Source organism: Canis aureus, chromosome 14 (assembly GCF_053574225.1).
Source record: "Canis aureus isolate CA01 chromosome 14, VMU_Caureus_v.1.0, whole genome shotgun sequence".
In the NCBI taxonomy this organism is placed as follows: domain Eukaryota; kingdom Metazoa; phylum Chordata; class Mammalia; order Carnivora; family Canidae; genus Canis; species Canis aureus.
The window spans coordinates 45,296,846-45,310,472 of record NC_135624.1 but is presented as its reverse complement, the minus strand read 5'-3'; the positions used below and the strand labels follow the sequence as shown (position 1 = coordinate 45,310,472).

Here is a 13,627-nt window from a genome sequence, read left to right as displayed (position 1 = left end):
GGGGCCAAGTGCCATCCTGCCTTCCACCCCTTGGGAAGCCCTATTAAGAATTGTAATGTGGGAGCCTTTCAGCTTAACCTGCTTGTTCTACGTTTTCTGGGCCATGGAATTCAAAGAGCCTGTAACTTTGGCTCCCATTTCTTGATTTCTGCTCCTCTTCTATTTCTGGCTGCAAGATAATTTTAATTCAGAGACCAAGAGGGAGGTAAATCCCACAGATTATTCCTAGGGATGGACATCTTATGAAAATCTTTTTTTTTTCCTTTCCCACTCTCTCTCTGTCTCTATCTATATCTCTCCATCGCATCAGTATTTCTGAAGCAGAGGAATAAATTCAAGACATAAAGTTGACCAGAAAAATTTACACATTGTTGAGATTAGTAGGATTTCTGAGTAAAACAGAGTTGAGATGTATTGTAAAATGCATAGAGTTTGGAGTAATGTATTCCTGGCCTATTCTCTGCCAAATACTGTTATTGTGGGGACAAGTTGATTAGTAATTTTAAGTTACCTCACTTGTCAACAAAATTGTTCCTCCTACTTTTACAGAGTATTCCAGTAAGAGAACCTATTATACACTGTATAACATTGAGAAAGTGCTCAACAGATGTTGCTATTTTTCCCTCTGTAAATCGAATATAATTTTTGTTAGAGATCTATTTTAGCTACCATGTATATTTAATAACTCATAACCAGGACTTTGAACAAATCTGAATATAAATCATTCAATGTGGTAAGAACTCAAAACTGGGAAAGCATGTAATCAGGAGCATTTGTTTATGCTGTCCAAATTAGTCACCTCTTTTAGTTTTATGGAAAATGAGAACGTAGCAAATGGCTGACCTAGCCAATTTATAGGAGTTATGTGTGAATCCATATGACTTATTGAGTACTCACCAAAAGTGTTATCAACAAAGTGGGCGTAATTTACCACACATATAAAGTCTGATTAAGTAACGATAGGTCCCAAAAAGGGTACAAAAACAAATGTATAATATGACAAATGTCATGGAGGTAAAGGACATTGTTCAGTACTAGAAGTGTCAGGGGACATCTATAGATAAGTAAGAAGTAGTCTCATTGTGAAAGTAACATTTAACTTGAAATCTGAGGAGGTAATGCATTATGCAAAATGAGGTATTGTTCCTGGCAAAAGAAGGTCCTGAAGCAGGAAAGAGTTAGGTATCATAAAGTCCCTCAGAGAAGGCTCAATCAACTACTTCATTTTTGTATTTCTGTTCCTTGCTCCAGTGTGAGACACATAGTATATTCAGTAAATGTTCATTGAATGAAGGAATGAATGAATGACATATAGAAATGATAAAATATTAGCATCTGTTTCTCTTGCCTCTCTCTCACTCTCTCTCATCTCTACGTCTCTATCTCTTGGTTGCCAAACAGTATATTCCCTTTTATTTCATTTTTATTTTTTTTATTTCATTTTTAAAATATACTATTTTAGAACAGTTCTAGATTAACAGAAAAATGGCAGATAGTATGGAGAGTTCCCACATGCCATGTACTTAGTTTCCCTTATTACATCTTACATTAATATGGTACACATTTGTTATGACTAATGAACCAATATTGAGACATTATTATTAATTAAAATCCATAGCTTATTAAGAATTCCTTATGTTTTTTTTTTCTAGTGGACTTCTCCTGTTCCCAGATCTCCCATTCCTCATGTGGTCTTTGTGACAGTTTCTTAGACTTTCCTTGTTTCTGAGGACCTTGATAGTTTTGAGGCATATACATCAAATATTTTGTAAAATGTTCCTCATTGGAATCTTTCAGATATTTTAAAAATGATTGGACTGGGGCATATGTTTTTGGGAGTAAAACAACAGAGGTAAAGTGTCATTTTCATTATATCATGTCAAGTGTACATACTATCAGCATGACTTACCACTGTTGATGCTAACCTTGATCACTAGGTAAGATAGTTTTTGCCAGATTTCTCCATTGTATAGCTCCTTGTTTAACACTTTTTCATAGTTTACTGTTTGGAAAATGTCACTATGGAATTCATACTTATGATGTAAAGAGTTATACACCACTCCACTAAGAGTAAAGTATCATATAATTACTTGAAATTAATCTACATAGACTTGTCTCCTTGGGGCACCAAGGTGACTCAGTCAGCTGAGCATCTGACTCTTGGTTTTGGCTCAGGTCTTGATCTCAGGGGTTGTAAGACTGAGTCCTCCATCCAGCTCCACGCACAGTGAGGAGTCTACTTGAAGATTCTCTTCCTCTGCTCCCCCCCCCACATACCATCTGTCTCATAAATACATAAATACATACATACATAAATCTTTTAAAAAAAGATTTGTCTCTTCACCTCCCTTTATTTCCTAATTAAATCACTTTTATTAATAAGGACTCATTTATATTATTTTATGCTTTGTGTTATAACCCAAAGCTACTTTATTTTGTTGCTCAAAAGTTCAGGTTTAGCCTGTGGGAGCTATTTCATTTGATTCTTTTGTCTCTTTGGTATATCCATCATTGTGAATTTACTTTTGTTTGTTTTCTCCTTACTTTCTGGCCTTAACAAATCTCCAGGTTAATCTTATATATTTCCTGCCCAGTTCTAGAACCAGCCATTCTGCCAAGGAATCCTGTCCTTTAATTGAAGAATGGTATGATAAACACGATTCTGGATGCTAGGAGCTATTTTTCTTCTTGAGAAACTTATTGGAGCTTTGTGCAACTAACTGACAGATAAACCCCATTACATATAAAATTAGTATTAGTTAGAGACGAGGTCAGAAGTTTGAAAAATATCAGAAGATATAAATCTAATGTTTCTAGTTAAATCTATGTATGTAACAGAAAATTGTCTAATTATCCTTGCCCCTAATCTGTCTGAGTAGGAGAAGCATTTTATAATTTATTTCAAAATGGATTGGTGAAATGCATGTACAGGGAATTTACTATATGAAATCCTTTACAATTCTAGGAAATTCTTACTTGGAAAAAAATCATGAGGACAAATCAAGAAAAAATTTCCTTTATAATATCATATATGAAGAGACTTACTTATGAAGTTTTAGTAACTTCTGAATTTTAACAAAAGATAGTATTATTAACAACATAAAGGGAAATTTATTCTAAATTAATTCTTTAAATATCATATTCATCAATCACATTAGTAAGTTCATATAGTACAAAATAGGTGCATTTTAAATATAAGTAATAAGCTATTTCTTGTAGTTTTGAGGTGAATGCTGAAAAGGTGTTATTTTGCAATTATGTGAAGAACTGATTTGAGTCATATGACAATTTTAAAAATCATTTGTAGTCAGCCTGTGAAATTGTTTCAAATATACATCAACTATTGTACATCATTCTTTCCATTACATAGATAAAAATTACTCTTCAGATTGAAGCATTTCTTTCTAAACATTGGGCAGCTTACACTATTCTAATGAAAGAAACAATTCTAAGTGAGTTATAATCTCATATTTTTGTAATACTTAACATACTTTTAGAACTGGATAAATGAGGCTTAAATTTCTGCCTTTTTTTTTTACAAGATCATTATATCCAGCACATAATTTACAAGTTTCTTTTTTCTTTATATATAAAACTAAAATCATAATAATTATTTATAAGCACTCTAATAAGTGTTATAATATATATATAAAGGATGTACCACAGTCCACGGCCCATATAAATGTTCAGAAAATGCAAATAGCTCTTTTTCTTCTTACTATTAGAAATGAAGTAATCAGCACATATATATTTGCTTGTGATCTGAAGGAGACAACATTGGTTATCATGTTCTGTGCTGATATTCTCCTGGAAAAGTTGCATAGACAGCAACAACTGAAATTTAGCTCAAAACACGATCATGATAAATCTGGGTGGTGATTAACTATGTATTACTTTTTAGAATGGAGCCACTTTAATCTTTTCGCAAATGGTTCTGATTTGACCAAACTACCAATACCCTACCAGCTTCAACTATGATGCTGGTTGATGCTATGATGCTATGATTGATGGTATATCAATCAACTATATTGTAGGTTGAATTTATTTGGAATGAGAGAAGGAACACATAAAAAAGTTACCTACTCTACCAAATTAGATAGCTCATACATAAGAAGACAATATTTTGGTTAAACAACAATATTTAGTTCAATATACTAGAAGGTGTTATAACAGGAAACATTCTAAATATTGGTAAAACTATTCAGTGGTGTTGGTCATGTCAATCCCCCAGTGCAGTTTAATGATGTAGACCTAAGTTCCAAAACAACACAAAATTGTATTTAGAAATTATACAATTACATAAATAAGGACAAAGTCATATAACAATTTCTAATTGTATGTAGGTTATTTTTATTTGAAACTAAAGAGATCGGATAATTATACATATTAAATACCAAGGCAGATGTTAAGTAAAATAAGTGTTATGTATATTTTGAATTCTTAAAAAATTTCTATTGTTTAAACAAAACCTTAGAGCTTTATGTCCCTGGTGTCTATCATCACATAGTTCTATCATGTGTAGTTATTGGCACAACTACTTAAATTTTGATTATCAATGTACGTATAGAAATAATGTTCTTGGAACATGAATTATGTTGATAAATTATTAAGAATATTAAAGAGGGAATTTACTTGAATGGCAAGTTATAATATTTTTTCAGACTAAGTGCTAGACTATTGAGTTTCACATATATTGTACTGTACTAAGATTCAATCTTACAGTGAAGTAGATAATGAGGTGTTCAAGTTATTTTCCTGTTTTCAAATGATCTGAAGTATTGTTATATACTGGTTAAATTAAGTCAGTGAATCTCTTCAGATTCTGACCATATTAATTTGATTACTTCTTCTATATTATTAGATAAATGATATGAGTGTTGTGTAATATATTACAAAATAGATTGAATTCATGTATAGGCATTATTATAATTAATTTACAGGTATTTCATTGTCTAAACAAAAAATGAAATATCTGAGTCCACCCTTAAAAATCTTGGACATTTAACTGACAGTAAAGTATGAAAGGTAATAATATATGTGATTCCAGAATTGCTAAAGCACTTGAAATATGTAATACTAAATGTAAAAACAGGGTATCCCTGGGTGACGCAGTTGTTTGGCGCCTGCCTTCAGCCCGGGGCGTGACCCCGGGGTCCCAGGATCGAGTTCCACGTTGGGATCCCTGCATGGAGCCTGCTTCTCCTTCTGCCTGTGTCTCTGCCTCTCTCTCTCTCTGTGTCTCTCATGAATAAATAAATAAAATCTTTTAAAAAATAAATGCAAAAACAGATTGATTCTTAAAGATATATTTTTGTATATTAATATCAGATACAAGAAACAGTACTGCTAGTCTATCAATGCAATTGTGATTCAAACCTCACTTTTGCTTAAAGAAAACCTCAGCAAGCAGATATTTAAGTAACAGGAAGTCAACTACCTACAACAAAGCCAGTGTAAATAAATTCCTATTATATGTGATCTTTTTTATTAATTTTGATTTTATATGGACATGACTTAGCATTTGAATTTTTAAATTAGTATATAACAGTACTGCTGCAGACTGAATATTTCTGTCTCCTCAGATTTGAAAACTAATCTTTGGTGTGATGATATCTGGAGATAAGTCCTTTGGAGGATTAGTATTTTTGTAAAAGAGACCTCAGGGAGCTCCCATGTCCCTTTAAATCACATGAAGACACAGTGAAAACATAGCTGCCCATGAACCAGGATATGAACCTTCACAGACATTGAATCTACTGGCAACTTGATCAAGGTTGTAAGAAATAGATTTCTGCTTTATAAGCTTTGAGTTTATATTAGTTTCAAATAGCAGCCTGAGGGAACTAAGACAATCACTTTCTATGTTTATATTCCAAAATAAAGAAAAAGGTGATAAGAATTTTTCTATCAATTTATGGGACGTTTTCTCTAATCTTATGATCTATTCAGAATATGTGCATAAAGTTTGCTAAACTATTAAAGAATAAAAACTAATTGTACAAAATAAATTGCATTTATAATGCTTGGCGACAAAATGGAGCTAGAAAATATTATGCTAATGAAATAAGTCGCTCAAAAAAAGATAAGCACCATATTATTTCACTCATATGTGGAATTTAAGAAACAAAATTTAAGAAGCAAAGGAGGGGGAAACAACCAGAGAGGTAGGCCTCTTAATTATAGACAACAAGTAGGTGGTTGCCAAAGGGGCGGTGGGTGGTGAGGGAAGGGTAAAATAAGTGATGGAGGATTAAGGAGTACACTGGGTATTGTATGGAAATATTGAATCACAATATTGTACCTAAAACTAATATTACAATGTATGTTAACTAACTGGAATTTAAATAAAAACTTTAAAAAATAAATTGCATTTTATAAACCTACATTGTATCAGTATCTCCCCGGAGGAAAACAGAGAAGTTAGAAGAATAGGATTTATTTTTAGACTAAAGCTTATACTTTTAAAAGATAAAGAAGTGAGGGAAGGATGGCTAGTGAATGGAAACTTTCAGATTGCCATGTGAACCTGATGCCTTTAAAAGGGAAGAGGGAGAAAGTAGGGTTGTGCAGAGAAAAGTTCGATCAATGGTGCAATTTTGCCATAATCCCAGATAACGTAGTAGGGATGACTGGAGCAGATTGGTCATTAGAAGAGTCTTACTTGGACATAAATGGCCAGGTCCGTGCTCAGTCATTGGGTTGGGTTGCCTGGAGAGATTACAGCCTCAGCTTGGAAGCAGAAAAGGGAAAAGGGTCCTGAAGCCACTAACAGATGGAGTCTGTCAGCTAATTATACCGTTTGCACCTTAATGGCAGGTTTTTCCTTGAAGGAAAAGCAAGCAAGCAGGACACTTCTTGGTGCCACATATACTAATCTTCATGGAGAGAAAAACTTGAATTTTTTTTCAAACTGTTAAAAGATATGAAATAATAGAACAGTACTTAAGTACTAATTAGTATATTATTAATTACAGAAAAAATGATTGAATAATGAGCATTTTAGAATCTTGTTAATGTTAATCATTCAAACTTCAGCTTTAAAAATATTATGCAATCTCTTCTTGTCCTTTTGGCTAAGATCAAGTGTAGTATCTGTTCTTATCATTTTAAAAATATTATTCAAAAGCTGAAGTATTAAAATAGCAACATCTAAGATTTTTAAGCATAGACTCAACTGTTATTTTTTTTTAATTTTTTTATTGGAGTTCAATTTGCCAACATATAGCATGACACCCAGTGCTCATTCCGCCAAGTGCCCCCCTCGGTGCCAATCAACTGTTAATTTTTAATGAAAGTCCCCCTGAAATGTAATTACAGGGAAAGGATGTTTGTTATTATTCAATAGCTAGCAATATTATTTGTATAATGCACGTATTGTCATATCTTACCTACTCCTTTTTCCTGACCAAAATTTTGATTTCCCACTTTTAAAAATTTAAATTCATGAATATGGAGTTATACTTCTTGACCCATGTGAAAACATACATCATCATCTTCTCAACAAAATGTGAATTAATTGGTGATGACAGCATTTAAAGAATAGAACAAAAAATTCACCCCGTAATTATAATAAAAAATCTAAATCCACTGATGTTTAATAACTGTAGTCATTTCCCCATGCTAACATCAATATGAATGTTGACTGACACAAGTCACTTGTAAATTATTTACAGACAATTATTGTATCATTTTTACACCTATTGACATGTTATCGCCATTACCACCTACCTAAAGCACAGTGCATATCAAGAGCTGTCAAACTTGACACTTGCTATTAATAAGCATTTTATAACAGGCATCATTAGCAAAACAATTATCTTTGTGCCACTGAGTAAATGGAAACTAAATAATTTTTAGTTTAAATAATTTTTAAAGTCACAACTGCACAACAAGTGCATACAACCATGCTGATACTGAAGTTATGAGGTCACACGCTTATTAATATTGAAAATATGAAAACCATCAGTGTACTTCCTGTTTCATGGTAAAGCATTTTGTAACAAGATTTAACTTTTAATCCTTTACTGTTTTCAAGTTATAAAAATTTTAAATGTGCATATTTGGTTATAATGTTTTAGGATGGTGATATTAATGTAAATAGTAATAACTATATATCATGCACACTCACTGTGGTTAGGCATTTACATACACTACCTATATTATTCTTAGTAATCCTCAAAGGTTTTTATTGTCATTCTTTCTTTTCAGATGGCATAGTTACAGTTCAGTAAGGAAATTTCTTGTCCATTAACCTAATAAAAAGTAGAGTTGCTATAGGCAAAGGGGATTAAGAGGTAGAGATTTCCAGTTATAAAATATATAAGTCATAGGGATGAAAAATACAGCATAGAATTAATCAATAATATTGTAATAACTGAATGGTGACAGATGGTAACCACTTATCATGGTAAGTATTTTATAATGTATGTAATTGTGAAATCACTATGTTGTATACTTGAAACTAATATTGTATGTCAACTCTATTTTTTTTAAATTATTTTTTCTGATTATAAAACAAGTGCAAAAATCAGAATGCAAGGCAGTCTGTTTAGTATCCTAGCCTATTTCTAAACAAGCATTTTTATGTAGAAATCTACAGAGGAAAATAAATCCTAAATGTTAACACACACACACACACACAACAGTAGAGCTACAATTACAGCATGGATATAAATCACTCATATACATTATCTTTCCAACAAACTATAATAAGGCCATCCTAAAAAACGAATACCAGAACCAAGTCAATTACCAGAACTAGATGCTTATCAATGAAATAAACCAGGATTTTCTATAGTGAAATGTGTTGTGGTGATATTTGTACAGAAGGGATTATAACAATGTAAAGGCATATTATTTAAAGTCTCCACATCATCAGAGGTATGTAATTCCTGTTACTCCTTCTTGTATTTTCTATCATTCTAAATGTGAGATCCAGAAAGGCTATGCATGTTTCAGCTCTGGAGTTTCTCAAATGGTCATGCAAATTACCACTTCTCTTACTCCTGTTATTTCTCTGGTAGGAAGGATCACTTGTTCAACAAATGAGAGCTCCATATCACTGAAGAATCCTATTCAAAAGATGTCAATTATTCTTGGTTTGAAAGTTCAAAAAGTAGAGTAAAAAAAATTGAATCTGTTTCAGATACTCTGCAGTGGCAAAGACTTTGCTTTGGTTGAGACCAAATTAACACTGCCTTTCCTACAAGAGTAGGATGGGTACATTATTCACAACTGTAAGTTTGAATGCCCTTTAATACAAATACTAATTATATAACTTGAAAACTGTCCCATTTCTTGACACATTAGAGATTATCTTTCTGAAAAAATATGTGTAAAAAACAACATAATGTGACCCATCTGTTTTTCTTTTTTTTTGGGGGGGGGGGTGCAGAGGGAGAGAGTGAGGTTGTTAAGCAGGGTCCACACCCAACATGGAACCCAGTGCAAGGTTCAGTCTCATGACCCTGAGATCAAGACCTGAGTCAGTATTGAGAGCTGGATGCTTAATTGACTGAGCCACCCAGATGCCCTGTTTTCCTTTCCTGGTCACAAGTATTCCAATAATTAATTGGAATTTTCACACTTGTATACATCACAAGAAAAAGTAGTACTAAAGATTTAATGAATTCAGTAATGGATATTCTTAAAAGTCTAAAATCAGCTTTCTTCAATGTGTGCTTGCTAGAAATCCTTCATCAGAATTAACAGGATGCTCATTGAAAATACATATTTCTGACTCTATTGAGGTCTACTGAATCTGAATCTGTGGGTTGGTACTTAACAGATTCCCAAGAGAATCTTAAACACACTAATCTTAACAGATTGCATTTAGAGCAGTTTTAGGTTCATAGCAGTATTAGGTAGGAGTACCAGAATTCCTATATACTTGCTGCCTCACAGCTTCCCCACCATCAACATCTCATACCAGAGTGATCCATTTGTTACAAATAATGAACCTATACAGACACATTATTTCACACAAAGTTCATATTTTATATTAAGGTTCATGCATGAAATCTCTATGGGTTTGGACAAATGTAAAATGACATATGTCTACCATTATAGCACCATGCAGAGTATTTTCACTGCTCTAAAAATTCTCTGTGCTCTATTTCTCCTTTCCTCCTTTATATATATTTTTTGGCTTTTATATTTAATTCTGTATATTGCAAACTTTCCAATATCCCTTATAAGTTTGAGGAGGTTTTGTTGATGTTTTTTGGATTTTTTATATAGATAATCATGTTATCTGTGAAAAAGGACAGTTTTATTTATTTCTTTCTAATTAATAATCTTTATTCCTTTCATTTTATGTCCTTTTTAATCTACTCTTACTGCATTAGCTAGGAATTATAGTACAATGTTGAAAAGGAGTGGTGAAAGGGGAAATTTACTCCTGGTCTTACTGGGCAAATGAGGGCAATTTTTTTATACATGCATATATATGCAAGTCAATCACTTTCCTAAATACCAGCAGTGAACAAGTGGAAATTCAAAACACAATTCCATTTATAATAGCACCCTAAATATGAAAACAGATAGAAATCCAATAATGTAAGTACAAGATCTACATGAAGAAAACTATAAAACTTTGATGAATGAAATTAAAGAAATAAATGTAAAAATAGTTCATGTTCATAGATAAAAAGATTCAATATTTTTTAATTGTTAATGAAAATAAGCTTTATTACATCAAGTAATAAATACATACAAAGATGCAAACAGTTTTAGTCATTTTCTTCCAGATGTTTGGATCAACTTACAGGAAAAGCAGAACTGAAATCCACACAGTCTTAGTAGGAAAATTTTGGTGGGGGAGGGGGAGTTCTTGTTAGGTTACGTTTGGTAGGTTGTTCTTTCTTCTGTATTTATAACTCGTGCATTTTTTAAATTGACCTCAAAGCACTAATAGTCATGCAAGCAAATGCTTAATTGAGCTCAAAAGAAGTTGTATTAAGCAGAATCCACACCATGTGGCAAATGTAGGCACTCAAAACAAAACCCTCAGAGTTGTATTAGCTTATGAAAGAGAATGGAAAACTTTTAGTGGGAAAGCTTCTAGTTTCTCACCATTAAAGTATGTTGAGAACTGTAGCTTTTTAGCAATATTCTTTTTCAAGTTGAGGATTTCCTTTTATGACTAGTTTACTGAGTATTTACTATGAATGAGTTTTGTGGATTTTTTAAATGCTTTTTCTGCATTTATTGATATATTTTTTCTTTAGATGATGTGATGAAATACTTTAACTGATTTTCATATGTTGAATCAGCTCACATATCTTGGACAAATTCCACTTGGTCATGGTGTGTAATTATTTTTATGTAGTATGTTCAAGTCTATCTGTTAATATTCTGTTAAAAGTGTTTGCATCTATGTTCATGAGAGATATGGATTTGTAATTTTTTTCCTTGTAATCTCTTGGCCTCATAGAATATATTAGGAAATATTGCTCCTGCTTCAATCTTCTGAAATAAATTGTAGGGAACTGGTATAATTTCTTCCTTAATTGTTTCGTAGAATTCAATAGTAAACTCATCTGGACCTGGTAATTTATATTTTGGTTATTTATTATTGATTCAGTATATTTAATAGAAACAATCATTTACATATTGTTTATCTTTCTTTCAAGTCTTAATAGGTTGTGTCAGTCAAGGAACTGGTCCATTTCAACTAGACTGTCAAATTTGTGTGCGGAGTTGGTCATAGTATTGCTTTATTTTGCTTTTAATGTCTATGGGTTCTGTAGTGATGTATCTTTCATTTCTAAAAGTAGTTTGTGTCCTTTCTCTTTTTTCTTATTTAACATGACTAGAAGATTATTGGTTTTATTGATCTTTTCAAAGACCAGTTTTCGTTTCATTGATTTTCTCTCTTGATTTACCCTGTTCAAGTTCATTACATTTTGCTCTAATTTTTATGATTTCTTTTCTCTTGCTTATTTTGGATTTAATTTGCTATCCTTTTTCTAGTTTTGTAAGGTGGAAGCTTAAATTTTTGATTTTTGATCCTTCTCACTCACTAACATATATTCATTGCTATAAATTTTTCTTTATACACTGCTTGACTACATCCCACAAGTATTAATGAGTTGTGTTTCCATTTATGGTAGCTCAAAATATTTTAAAATTTCCCTTGAGATTTCCTCTTTGGCCCACATGCTATTTAAAAGTGTGTTGTTGGGGCAGCTGGTGGTTTGGTGCCGCCTTCAGCCCAGTGCCTGATCCTGGAGACCTGGGATTGAGTCCTGCGTCGGGCTCCCTGAATGGAGCCTGCTTTTCCCTCTGCCTGTGTCTCTTCCTCTCTCTCATAAAGTAAATAAAATCTTTAAAAAAATTGGGATCCCTGGGTGGTGCAGCGGTTTGGCGCCTGCCTTTGGCCCAGGGCGCGATCCTGGAGACCCAGGATCGAATCCCACGTCGGGCTCCTGGTGCATGGAGCCTGCTTCTCCCTCGGCCTATGTCTCTGCCTCTCTCTCTCTCTCTCTCTGTGACTATCATAAATAATAAATAAAAATTTAAAAACATAAAAATAAAAATAAATAAGTAGAAGTGTGTTGTTTAATGTCCAAGTATTTGGAGATTTTCCAGATATCTTTCTGTTACTGATTTCTAGTATAATTCCATTAAGGTACAAGAAAGATGCTTGATTTCTATTCTTTTAAATTAATGAGGTATATTTTAGCTTGATGAATGTTCCATGTAAACTTGAGAAGAATGTGTATTCTGCTACTGTTGGATAAAGTAGTTTATAGATGTCAATTACATCCAGTTAGTGGTTTTATTGATTTATTATGTTCTTATTGATTTTCTGCCTGCTGAATCTGTCCATTTTTAACAGGATGTTGCTGAAAGTCTCCAACTGTAATAGTGGATTTATTTCCTTCTCCTTAAAATTCTATCAGTTTTTGGCTCATTTGTTAGGTGCATACATGCTAAGAGTTGTTATGCCTTCCTTATCATTACATATCATATGCCCTTCTTTATCACTGATAACCATCTTCAGCTTTGAAGCCTTTTTTGACATTTATATAGCTGCTTCTTTTTTCTCTATTCATGTAATTACAGTTTATATTGTATTTATATTTAAAGTGGGTTGCATATAGATGGTAAGTATTTGGGTCTTGTTTTTGATACATATGACAATCTCCATGTTTTATGTGGTGCATTTGGACCATTGACATTCAAAGTCATTATTTATACATCTAAGTTAATGTTACTTATATATTAACATTTTCTCTTTTTACTGCTCACGTTCATTGTTTCTATTTCAAGAACTGCTTCTATTTCTTGATATTGTTTCTGTTTTATAGTATTCCACTATTTTTCTGACATTTTGGTTTTAATAGATTATTTTATATGATTTTATATTTTTTTAGCATAATAGTTATACTCTTCTTTTAAAGACATTTTATCAGTTGCCTTAAAGTTTGTAATATACCCTTATAAATAATCCAAGTACACTTTCAAATAACACTGTATCATTTTACAGGTAACGTGAGTACTTCATAATAATAAGATAATCCAAATTTTTCCTTACATTCCTTTGGATCATTGCTGTCATTCATTTCTATCACATGCAAGCATACATAATCAGATTCACTATTACTGTTCTGATCAATTAAGA

The 13,627-nt window shown here is 32.4% G+C and overlaps 1 long non-coding RNA gene and 1 pseudogene across 2 annotated transcripts in view; one reads left to right on the top strand and one right to left on the bottom strand.

The window, feature by feature from the left end:
* Positions 1–13,627, bottom strand: part of LOC144283592 (uncharacterized) — a 277,411-nt gene that overhangs the window by 160,446 nt on the left and 103,338 nt on the right. The window lies entirely within an intron of this gene.
* Positions 7,054–7,151, top strand: LOC144283855 (U2 spliceosomal RNA; annotated as a pseudogene).